We start from the raw sequence: 13,608 nt of genomic DNA on the forward strand, positions 1-13,608 counted from the left end.
CCCAAAAGAAAAGAAATAAAAGAAATAAATATTCCTATCTGTTTCCAGGGAACCTTCCATTTTCGAGGGTGTCATCCTAGAGTAATATGTCATTTGTAATCATTTGCCATTATTTCAGCAACTGTTTTCATCCATGTACAATTGTATATTAACTTTCTTGTCAAGATTTGTTTTCTAGTCATACACTGTCATTAACCACCGGCCTTGTACAATACTTTTTAATGTTTAATTCATTTATGTTTAACAAGTGTGTGACTTTTTTTTTTCTTTTTTGTCGGGATGGGGGTGGATTGATACAATATTGTAGATGCGATATTATGTATGATTATACCGAAAGTGGCCTCTTCAGTGTAAGCTTGGCTTGTTCAGAGTGACCTGGACAGCATGGATGACACATCTGTTCCATCATGGGGGTGTCAGTACTGGTTAAGACTCAAACACAAACCTACTAGTTGAAAGCTGAAGACCATATCCACTGAACAACTAGCCACGCATTTATATCATTTTTTTTATATTTTGATCATTGAAGCATTTTCAAGAACATTGAAATGAGCAGATGCTAGCATCTTGGCATTATTTGTGCAATTATGTTCTGTTTTCTCTGCCCTGTAGCTGTCCATTCTGTCTTTGATTCCATTGTAACCCATCACCATGAAAGCCCATTAAAGTTGACAGACATTTGAGTTCATGTTATAGAATGTCTGCTATTTATCAGGTATTGTGCAATTCTCTCGCTTTTAGGCCTAGGTACAAGTATCATAATGATTGATTGCATTTATTAGACACTTTCTCTCCTTTCACGAGGAAGAGGAAGAAATAAATCACAGCTTTGTGCAAAAAAATTGAAGTTTTCCCGTCAGACACCAAAGACGGCTTCTTTGGTTAGGAATGGTGCAGTCATTGTTGAGATACAATCTTGTTACAATGTGTACACGGCTGTAATTAGATGAAAATGACTTTAACCGTATCCAGGCAATTAACCTCCGAGCACCAAACCACAATAAATGTTCTGTATTTTGTTGGAAATACACCAAGTCATGTAGTTACACAGATTGGACATTATTGTATAGATGGGAGTCATTTACCTCTCTATAAAGTGCAGTGTGTATTGTGATTTCATGAGATATGCAAATTAGAACCGATGACATGATGACCATTATCATGGATCTTGTGAAATGCCACCCTCCAAAATTTTATTAGAACCGATGACATGATGACCATTATCATGGATCTTGTGAAATGCCACCCTCCAAAATTTTACCTATCAATGTCCAGTGCCTTGCTAGCTGATGTAGAGTACCAGTTTCTACAGGTACTTGGCTGTAGCATCATTAATTAATTTTGAAAAAAAAAAAGGAAGAAAATGTATGTAACTTTGAGAAATAAAGTTAGGAAAGAAAGGACTGGTTATTATTTTGCCAGCAAAAGCTATGCATTTGATTGCAAATTGAATTCAAATTTTTATTTGTCCGAGAGCAGAGTTTGACCGTAGTGCGCACAGTGTAGTGTACAATATTGGGTGTGTACCAACTGGAGGCAAGCTGGTGAATAACAGTGTTAAATGATATATGATCAGTACTCATTACAAATTAGTGTAAACATGTTAATGTTTAAAAGCATACTAATGTATACAGTCCACTTTACCTAAGTATAATCCAAAGAGAACTTGGGATATCCTTTCTTTTAGGCAATAGAATCAACACATGTTTATGTCCATCCAGGGTGAAATTCTACTTCCATATAGCCAGTTTTTCGACCTTTGTGAAGTTAGCTTAGGCAATATTGGCTGTATATACATTGTATGTACATGATGTTTTGCAGGTTATGCAAAGAGGGCAATTTGTAGATTTCTTGGGGCAAAATTTTAAAATGAAAGATGATAAGAAAAATGGAAGTCTCTGTCGATCTATTAATTGACATGGCTGATAAATGTTTTGAAACCAAAACCTGAAAAACAACACAACTGTTGATACTGGTGCTTGAGTTTATTTCCTTTGGTGCTGGTTATATATTGGGTTTGGTTTTGACATCATTTGGGTGATTGTTTGTCCATAGTTTGAGTTATAATGTCTCTATATGCTCACCTTGGATATCATTTGCTGCAATTGTCATTGATTCAGTAATCAAATAACAGGTGAATACATCGTCTCTTTTCTCTGAATTTCTATTTTCTTGTTTATAGGTTTAAACAAATCATCGCACTGTGTTAAAACACTGGTATTTTTATCTGTCACTGTTGAACATAGAAATGAAGGCTTCATACAGATTTTTAGTGATTTAAAGAGCATTGTATGAAGTGGTGGCATACTTATATTACATGCATATATGGTACAGTCAAACTTGTCTATAGTGGCCACCTGTCTATATCGGTGACGCAATATCTGCTGCGACAGTTGCTCAGGACCTATTTTTCCGAGGACTTAGGGTTTGGGTTAGGGTGTAGTTTGATGTGTGGATTAGGATAAGGGTTAGGATTATGTCTGTGGGTAGAAATTATGTTTGGCTTAGCATGCAGATATTTCATGGATAGGTGGTTCCATGACATTTGCTCCTGCGACAATTGCTCCCATGAAATGTCTGCATGCTAAGCAATTGTCGCAAGAGCAGATGTCATGGAACCATCTACAACAGACACTTTTTTTCGTCTCCCTTGGGTGGCCACTACTGGTGGGTTTGACTGTATATTATACTGGTTACATGGAGGAAAATGCTATGTAATGTATGCATTTCATAAAACACATTTTTTTCCTAACTCGTTTACATTCGTTGCGGTTGAGTGGCATTGCCGAAATATTTTTTACTTTATATTCTCTCATCAAGAATGAATTTCCAGGACTGAGAAGAAAATGTTGAGAAACTTCAGTCGCCATATTTGGTGACTAGACTCCTCCCAAAATGACAGCATTGCAGATGAAATTGATTGAAGAGGATGTTTTATCTGACTCAAAGTATGAAGCGAGGCTGTGCTTTGGATGGGGTCAGCAAAAAGTGTGTCAGGCCTGTTCACATTTCACATTAGCGTGTGGTGTGCAAATTACGTAACCGGCAGCTATATTTACTTGCCTATGACGGAGTGCCAGGTTTGTGTTCACAAGCGCGTAGCAAAGCGCCACATGTGTGTGTACTGTAAAACCAGATTCTGAAACATTTGCGGCATGAAACATCACGAACTGCCACTGGCATTCAATATGTTGTGTGGTCAAAACCTTTCGCTTGCATCTTACTTCATCGAATCTTTGCTCCTCCCAAAAGTCTGGAAAGTTTCATGCATGTGAAAATTTCTGTTTTTACGGTACCCAGGCAAATTGTCGTACAGTCATCGTCTAGGTGTATGAATTGGTTAATTGTGTTTTGTATGCATGATTGTTTTCATTAGTGGGGGGTAATCTTTGAACATTCAAATTTTACTCCTTTTATGGAACCATTTGCTAGAGCCGAGTACTGATGTTCTATTTATCAATTTTTAGTCTCCTAATAATTCTGGATTTGGAGGATCAGCACTTTGGCACTAGCTGAATATGTAATGGGGTACAAAATGCTTAGGGTTGACACTGGTATGATACGGTATCTGTTAATAAGTGAACTTGTGTCAGGATTCCAGATAAATGCATGACTTCAAACAACAACTTGCTTGCTTGATAGTGTAGAGTGTCATCCTTGAATTTCACTGTATGTCTAAGCACGCTATGAGGAAAGTTATATGCAAGTATTTAACTTCATTGCCATAAATGGCCATTCAAACTTTTTCTATTTCATTTCTACAAATTTGTAGAAGCCTACTGGAGCTGCTTGACTGATACAATTGCATCAAAACAGTGTAGTGTAAGTGCAATGACTCTTCCGTAACAAACATTTCATTCCAATATTTGAAATCCTAGAATAATTGTCTCACGTTCTTTTCAATCGATTCTTTCGCATGTGTGGTCACTAAGTATACAGAAATCCTCTACAGTGTTTAATATCCGAAGAGGTTTTGTTCAAATCATATTCAGGCTTGCAGTGCAGCATACAGCATATAAGATACAGGGTTGTATATTCAAGACTATGCAGAATTCAATACAGCGCAATCCAATACAAATCAGTGTGTCATACTACAGTGTAAATTGTAGAGAACGGTATGATTAAAAAAGATGGTTAAACATACAGCAGTGATTTCAGTGAAAACCAACTCTTGAGGTCAAGTCATATGAATGGTCGTGTGATCAAATCATGGATGGTCATGTGATCAAGTCATGGATGGTCATGTGATCATCACAAGTGTGGTGAATACATGTACCGTATTGTATAACTGGTCAGAGACTGGTACACTGTAGATCATATTTGCTGTGATCATACTATATGGAGTCACTTGTCTGCTGAGGTTGTATATCATAGCTTGATGCAAGTATGTATGCTTTACAAGAGCACTTTCAATCCCATGTCCACGAAATACAATATGTATGTATTGTTTGTAGAAAAATGCTCATGGATATAAATGATAGCCACGTTAGTTGATTGTAAGCGAAACACTATCTAAAACCAAATTTGTGTGGAAAATGTGTATTTTGAAGCAGGCACATGTAAGATGAAATAGAAAAAAAGAGCAGATATCATCATTTGAAACTCTAAGAAAATGATAAGTTCAATGTCATATATACCTGTAGTGTTGCTTCTCGCTAAAGAAGACAGTCAAACGCTGATTTCCATGCATCAGGTTGTGTGTATGTGGGGGTGACTCTAGTTGATACAGATGCACTACAGTCAAAGCTATAAATGCTCACATTACGGTAGTTAGGTTGCGGGAGGAGAAATTTGGTGGATTTCAAAGGGCCATTTAACATTCGTAGTTGTGTAAGCAGCAAGGAATAGGAACCCAATCTCGTACCGATCATTGACCTTTCTGGAAAATATTGAGAGAAGATTTGGAAACCCTTGTTATAATGTGCCACATTGATCTCTTGGGTAAATGTTCAACACACCATCTGTATACCTGCACATATTGGAAGAGTGATTTGTTATCAGCCCATATCGTTATTCACGCTTGCTTGTCCCCTACCTACTGATATCATCAGGTAAAGGTGGCATTTGTGGAAATAGATGTTCTTGGATGACTGTTGTAAGAGTCTGAGCATCTTGTATTGTGCTAGCATGGAATAGTAAATTTAGCATATATCCATATGCACATACCTGGTACATTTTAATACCCATTGCGAAAGAACCGATGTTGCACTTGTCAGAGTAATAGTATACTAAGGACTTGTCTTGAAATTACTATTACTATACATCTGAATGATTAGCAACCAAAATCATATGACTGGGCTTTATTACAGTATAAAGAGGCATAGATATGCAAGTAGGTTTAGCACAATGTACAATGTATGAACAATAATTGCACTATATGCAGCACTGGACTGTTGTCATTTTAGTCAAATTTGTGCATTATTGCAAGCATGTCATACAAACTGTGTGTGAGGTGTGTAACTTTAAGAATTCATTAAATCACAGGTGCAAATATGTTTCTTTTTACAATATCTGCAGTGAGATTTGTGCTTGTCCTGTGTTTCAGTCGTACATTATATACCATGCACATTGCTTGTTACAAGTATAGATACTCCCTCTATGTGCAGCAGTGCACAATCACCTCTACACACACACACACACACACACACACATGCATGCATACATTAAACACAGTCAAGCACACTGAAGCCCACATACACAGGTTGAAACAAGCTAAAGTTGTACCATGTTAAAGAAAAATCACTGAACTTCCCACAGCCTAAACAAATGTGTGTGTCTATCTGTCTGTGTGTGTATGTATGTGTGTATGTATGTATGTAGTTGTGTATGTGCATGTATGTATGCGTGAATGTATGTATGTATGTATGTATGTATGTATGTGAGTGAGTGACGTGAGTGTGAATTAGTGTGTATTTTCTGTACCTGGTCGTATCATCCCAATACTTGCCCAACTCTTGAAAGTATAATCTCTGATGGTAGTGCAAAAAGCATGTTGCACTACCATCCCTTAGCTGAGGTTGATAGCATGTTTTTATATTCAAATGTATCACTTTAGGATGAGATGGGATATCTGCCCTCCACCACAAAATTTTGCTAAAATCTGAGTGTAATATCTCATGGAGAGCTAAGCCCTAGCTTTTATATTGATTCTGGTATTCACTATCTACACTTAAAGCAATCTCAGCCACACATCGTCTTCCCCATAGATATAAATCCATCTTTGTCAACACACAATAAACACCTCCAATTCTTTTATCCCAATCACAACATGCAATTCCTCTCAAACATGCCCAATCACCTGAATATCATGGTTATGAACATGAGACAATCTTTGACACTAGTGGGGCAGCTTAGCAAACCTATTGTGCATTTTGTGATACAAGCACCAAATTTGGCACAAATGTACATTAACATATTGCAAACATTTTCAGATATTGGGCCACTTGGAATTCTCTCTTTATGTCCGCCATATTGGATTTCAAAATGGCCGCCATTTGAAATCTACATTTGCGACTATCTCTGGGTCTAATGGTGCTATTGACTCGATTCTGGTGTCTAAATGTATGTTTTGGGGGGCAAGGAATCCAATGGTAACAATCTGCATTGCGTGTTTTCACCAATGGGCCGCCATATTGGATTTCAAAATGGCCGCCATTTGAAATCTACATTTGCGATTATCTCTGGGTCTATGCTGCTATTGACTCGATTCTGGTGTCTAAATGTATGTTTTGGGGGGCAAGGAATCCAATGGTAACAATCTGCATTGCATATTTTCACCAATGGGCCGCCATGTTGGATTTCAAAATGGCCGCCATTTGAAATCTACATTTGCGATTATCTCTGGGTCTAATGCTGCTATTGACTCGATTCTGGTGTCTAAATGTCTGTTTTGTTTTTTTTTTGGGGGGGGTGGGGCAAGGAATCAAATGGTAATGATTTGCATTTCGTATTTTCACCAATGGGCCGCCATATTGGATTTTAAAATGGCCGCCATTTGACATCTACATTTGCAATTATCTCTGGGTCTAATGCTGCTATTGACTCGATCCTGGTGTCGAAATGTATGTTTTAGGGGGCAAGGAATCCAATGGTAACAATCTGCATTGCGTATTGTCACCAATGGGCCGTCATGTTGGATTTCAAAATGGCTGCTACTCGATCTACATTTGTCGTTATCTTAGGATCTAATGACTGATTTTGGTGGTGGTGGTGGCGGTAGTTGTAGTGGTAGCTGTAGTGGCGGTGATAATAACAGAAGTATTACATTGTGTCATTCCAGGTTCATTGTGATGTATGCATGCCTATAGACTGACAGTGCTGGTTTTTTGTTTTTGTCAAAGAGGTTCAGATTAGCTCATGCTGAGCGAACTTCACCATCAACATCACCGCAACTCACCACAACTGACTGGAAATTATGCCTCATATGTCAAGAAGACAAAATGGCGACACTGATCAAACCTGATCAATCAAAGAGGAAAGACATTGGTAGTGGGTAAAGTTCACTCGCATAGAACTTGATCAAATTCAATGAACTTTGAGAGCTTCCAGGATCATTCACTTGGAAAGACTCAATGATGGTCATGGCATCGAAGCTGCGAAGGTTGAACACGGTGCACAATATCACCAGACGTGCAGGCTCCAGTACAACAACACCAAACTACAGAGGGCACAAAAGTGAGCACTCAAGAAAGAAGGGCAGAGCGATGAGGAACAATCTTTATGCAAACGCACCAGGGTACATTCATGTTCATCGAGTACAGAGAAGGTCCAAGAAACGTGTTTCTACTGTGGATAACCTACTGGGGCTAACAGTCTTTGGAAAGCTGCAACATTGTCTCGGTGCTGCACTTGACAAAGCCTGCGAGCTGGACAGTGATAGTGATGCAGTCCATCTTGCCCGTGCTGCACACATTGTTCGCCATCACATGTTTGGAGAAGCCAAGCCCTTCACAGGATTCCCTGAAGGATGTCAAGAAGAATCTGTGCCACCGTTGCTGCTTGCCCTAGTCAGCATGATCCTAGAGGAACCCAGCATCAAGGACCAGACCGCAGACACTAACCCTGCAGCACTTACCGCAGCCCAGATACTGAAGTTCAACAGCGTCAAACACATGTGAACACGTGGCACCACATCATCCCCCTGTGTCAAGCACAGTGTTGCACAGGAGACCCCACTTCCAACATACATAGGGATGATGTTTCATGCTCATACACGCAAGAAGGAATTGGACGACAGACTGTCACACGTTGGCCTGAGCATCTCTCTCTCTCGTCATCTTCGGCTGCATTTAATGCCAGCCAACAGCCACCAGATTCTCGAGTCATCTGCCCCATGTCGCTGCTTCCGCTCTTCCTGGAAAGTGCCCACATTGTGGCCATGATCCGGCATTCAATGGATGTGAAAAATGCTGTAGAACAACTGAATCCTGGACAGACACCAGTGGTCACCTTTGATCAGCTACTGTTTGCTTTGGCCAGCAGATACAGTGGAAGTGGCCAGAGAGTTATGGTGAAGACCACATAGTGGTGATATTTGGTGGTCTCCACATAGAGATGGCGGCACTGAAAACACTGGGGGACTGACTGCAAGGGAGTGATTGGGTGCAAGCACTTGTGCAAACTGAGATTACGATCGTGACAGCAGGGACAGCAGACTCATTCCTGCGAGCATTTCATGTCTTGCGCACAAGAAGAGCACATCAAGTGACTGCAACAGCACTGTACATCCTGCAACACCATGCCTACAACCACTACTGTCTGGGAGAAACCAGGGACGCACAGGACCTTCATGCGTTTGAAGACCGGTGTCGCCAGAGACGAGACAACATCACCCAGTTTCGCTACTGGGCAACTGTGCTAGAACTAGAACTATTGGTTCTAGTGTATGTGCGTTCTCTCAGGCAGGGATCGTTGATGATGTACCTCGATGCTCTGACAGAGCTGGTCCCACCTGTGCTAGGTGGATACCAGTGCACCTAAAGGACATGGCAAAACTCACTACCAAACACCCAGATGTAGCCAGGAAATTCAGTGAAGGCCACTTCACAGTTCAGAAAACACAGAGGGTGTTTTCTTCCATTCCGATTGACCAGGCACATGAGCAGAATAATGCCTGCATCAAAGGAGACGGTGGCGCAGTTGGGCTCACTGACAGCCCTAGTGCCCTTCGTCGCTGGATGGTTGCGGAACCGGAGGTTGCTCGTGTGATCGAAGAATTCCAGGATGGGAACCAATACTGTAGACCGCAAACAGCAGACAAACAAGACAAACAAGTTTCTGGGACCGTCTCTGTACTCAATGAACGTGAATGTGCCCTGGCGCATTTCCATAAAGATTGTTCCTCATCGCTCTGCCCTTCTTTCTTGAGTGCTCTCTTTTGGTGTTGTTGTACTGTAGCCTGCACGTCTGGTGATATTGTGCACCGTGTGCAACCATCGCAGCTTCAATGCCATGACCATCATCGAGTCTTTCCAACTGAAATGATCTTGCGAAGCTCTCAAAGTTCACTGAATTTGATCAAGTTCTATGCGAGTGAACTGTACCCACTACCAATGTCTTTCCTCTCTGATTGGTCAGGTTTGGTGAGTGTCTCCATCTTGTCTTCTTGACATATGAGGCACAACCTGCAGTCAGTTGTGGTGAGGTGCGGTGATGTTGACGGTGAAGTTCGCTCAGCATGAGCTAGTGTGAACCTCTTGGACATGGTGGAACTGTCTTGAATTAAAACCAGCACCGTCAGTCTACAGGCATGCATGCATCACGATGAACCTGGAATGACACAATGTAACATTTCTGGCATCATCACTGCCACTACAGCTACCACTACACCTACAAGTACTACTACCACCACCACCACCACCAGAATCAAGTCATTAGATCCAAAGATAACGACAAATGTAGATCGGGAAGCGGCCATGTATAAAAGCAGCCATTTTGAAATCCAATATGGCGGCCCATTTGGTGAAAATACGTAATATAAATTGTTACCATTGGATTCCTTGCCCCCCAAAACATACATTTAGACACCAGAATCGAGTCAATAGCAGCATTAGACCCAGAGATAATCGCAAATGTAGATTTCAAATGGCGGCCATTTTGAAATCCAATATGGCGGGCCCATTGGTGAAACACGCAATGCAGATTGTTACCATTGGATTCCTTACCCCCCCCCAAAAAAAAGAAAACAACAACAAAAAACGTACATTTAGACACCAGAATCGAGTCAATAGCAGCATTAGACCCAGAGATAATCGCAAATGTAGATTTCAAATGGCGGCCATTTTGAAATCCAACATGGCGGCCCATTGGTGAAAATACGCAATGCAGATTGTTACCATTGGATTCCTTGCCCCCCAAAACATACATTTAGACACCAGAATCGAGTCAATAGCAGCATTAGACCCAGAGATAATCGCAAATGTAGATTTCAAATGGCGGCCATTTTGAAATCCAACATGGCGGCCCATTGGTGAAAATACGCAATGCAGATTGTTACCATTGGATTCCTTGCCCCCCAAAAACATACATTTAGACACCAGAATCGAGTCAAAAGCAGCATTAGACACAGAGATAATCGCAAATGTAAATTTCAAATGGCGGCCATTTTGAAATCCAATATGGCGGACATAAAGACAGAATTTCGAGTGGCCCAATATCAAAAAATGTTTGCAACATGTTAGTGTACATGTGTGCCAAATTTGGTGCTTGTATCACAAAATGCACAATTCCTTTGAATTTTCGAGCTAAACCGCCCCACTACACCACTTATCGTCAATATTGTCACCATCGGTGGTCATTTATTTTGCGCAACTTTTCCATGTGGATTCTTTACAGAGTTAGTGGGTCTTACCCATCACAGGGGATATCATACGGGTTTACTTCAAAGTGATCAGTAACAAAAGCTGATTTGTGTCTGAAATTTCAAATCCACAGGAAATTATCTCTCACAAAATACTTATGTACACAATTTACAACCCTCCTCAACTTCTGAGGTCACGACTTTCATTCCAATGAGAAACACTTTGAGACTGTACACATCAATTACTTCCCTCATGCACAGTATTAAGTTATATTGCATAAAGGGGGGCAATAATAGAAATGGGAGGAGCGTAGAGGGTATAGATGGGCATTATGGGTGGGGTAAACACTGGATGTTCATCACTAAAAATCAGCAGTAACAAGGCATCGTGGTATCCTTCACTGACCACTTGCAATTGAATCCTGTCAGTGGGAAACAAAATGACACTAATGAGGAAGAGGGAGAAAGAAGTAAGTATGCCTTCAGAGCTACATGATTCCATTTGATTTAATTTTGACTTGATTGGATGTATTGGTGTCTGTGTCATTTTCATACATACTGTAAAACATGATATATTCGCGGCATGAAATTTTCACGAATTGGAGCCGACGGCCTTTTTTGTGGCATGAAATTTTCGCGAATTGCCACTGGCGTTCAATGCATAAAGTGTAGACAAGAAATTTCGCGTGCATTTTAATTTCGCGAATCTTGGGCAAGGGCGCTCGCGAAATTCACAAAATTCGCAAAATTAAAATGCACGCAAACATTCCTCATTTTACGGTAGCTGAAAAGGGCAAACAGCAATGAGACAACACACAATAAAAATCTCATAAATGAAAACAATGCATATTACACAAATTATACACCCTGCGATAAACTATAAATGAAACAAACAAAGAAGGCATACAACATAATCAGGGTTGGTTGTTCATACGGTTGTACATACCTACAAGTAAATGCAGTTGTGTGGTTCGGTCATGGAAATTCTGAAATTTATAGTTCTCTGCACAAGGTATGATTACTCTGTGAGATATGTTTGTGTGCTAGCGCCATTAGATGGTGTGAAAGTTCAAACTGTCATATTCAAAATCGTTGGGCAATGTAGGAGGTGGCTGGTATGAGAGGGAGCATAAAGAATAAGTCATCCAGAGGATTTCAAATATGCTATGGAGCCACTAGGAGGGAGGCTATAACATCTGATATCCCAAGGTTGGAAGATTCTGTACATCTCCAAAGCAAAAGTCGTCACCTGTCATATTACATGAGAGTACTTTGAGAGGAATATCTACATTGGACTTTAATTACGCATGGGAGCCATTTCTGACATATCGTCGGAGAGCCCAAAGGCATGCATCCCATCCCATCCCTGCCCAGCTTTTGTGGTTCCCTGAAGTAATACATTTCCACAAGCACCGTGAATTATCAGTCACTCAGATTCTAACATTGTAGAGAATACAATTTAATCAATTGATTGTGCTAGATACAGTCAACATCACCTAGGTTAACCTCACACAAGTCGAAAAAAAAAAAAATTGGCTGAATCAAAGAAAAATTCTACCATGCATGGATACAAACATGCTCATTCTATTGCGTCAGTTAGAAATTTGCTGCAGTCAAAGGATTTTGTTAGGTCCCTTTGGATTTGACTTCAGCGAGGTTGAGTGCATAACATCTTGCCATTATTCATTATCATTTGCCATTTGATTTTAAAAGCGGAGAAGTTCTCCCGTATCAGAACACTCCTACAATGAGCTTAGCCATGGAAGAACAGAACAAAGATTTCAAACTCGTTCAGTGATCATGTTTGTCCAATTGTTACCAGGTATTGGCCTAGCCCGTATAATAACAGAAGACAAGCCACAGAGGGCATGATGCATTCCTTAAGGCAGTGTAGGGGCTACGCTAATCCCTATTAGCTGTGCTAACAGTGTTGGGTAATAAAAAAATTGTGTAATACCACCGGGCGTGCATGCCAAGCACAAAAATCTTGAGAAATCTTATGCACTTTATGCTTTCTTTGCATTAACATGGTATACAAACGGGTTGTGTAAGTAGAGTTAATCTGATATCATCTGGTAGAGAAAAAGACACCAAAGTCTTGGAGAGCTTTTGAGAAATACATGTAATACATGTGGCATTCTTCACAACACAATACATCCACATACTAAAGGCTTCATATATTATGTACTGATATGTGGATGGGAACACCTTAGTTTTGTAAGATCTTTTTTTTTGGGGGGGGGGAGGAGGGGTGAAGGAGGCATACACTTGGTTAGGAACATCCAGTTTTTGATATATTTTATATAATTGGAGGCTGAGAATCCCTTCTCTCAACTCTGAATTAAAAAACACTGGTTACTGTAATGCAAAGTGATGTACAAAATGCAACATTGGTGGCATACTCAGCCACTTGTAAACGAGCAAATTTCCCTGGAACAGGAATATACCTGTCTAGTTTAGCTCTGATGGTCCCTGGGAGGAAGACAACGAGACAAAATCACATCACCTGACTGCTCACAGCCACTTACTGCTGGGAAAGCAATTACAGTTAGCCTTAGAATAGAATGTACTGCAACTCATAATCATACAATAGTGTCTTACTTTGGCAAATAAGAAATTAAGTGACTAAGGGGGTGTTGCAAGTTTCTTGCAACACCCCCTAAAGGTGATATGCTTTATCAAAGAGCAAAATATAGTTGTCAATTACACTGACATTGCTGTAATGTCACTGTGTCTTGACTTAAATATCTCTCTGAAGAATGGGCGTTTTTTGCTCAAAAGTTGATATCCAAGTCGAACAGGCCTACATC

This window comes from Diadema setosum, chromosome 12 (genome assembly GCF_964275005.1).
Source record: "Diadema setosum chromosome 12, eeDiaSeto1, whole genome shotgun sequence".
NCBI classification, from domain to species: domain Eukaryota; kingdom Metazoa; phylum Echinodermata; class Echinoidea; order Diadematoida; family Diadematidae; genus Diadema; species Diadema setosum.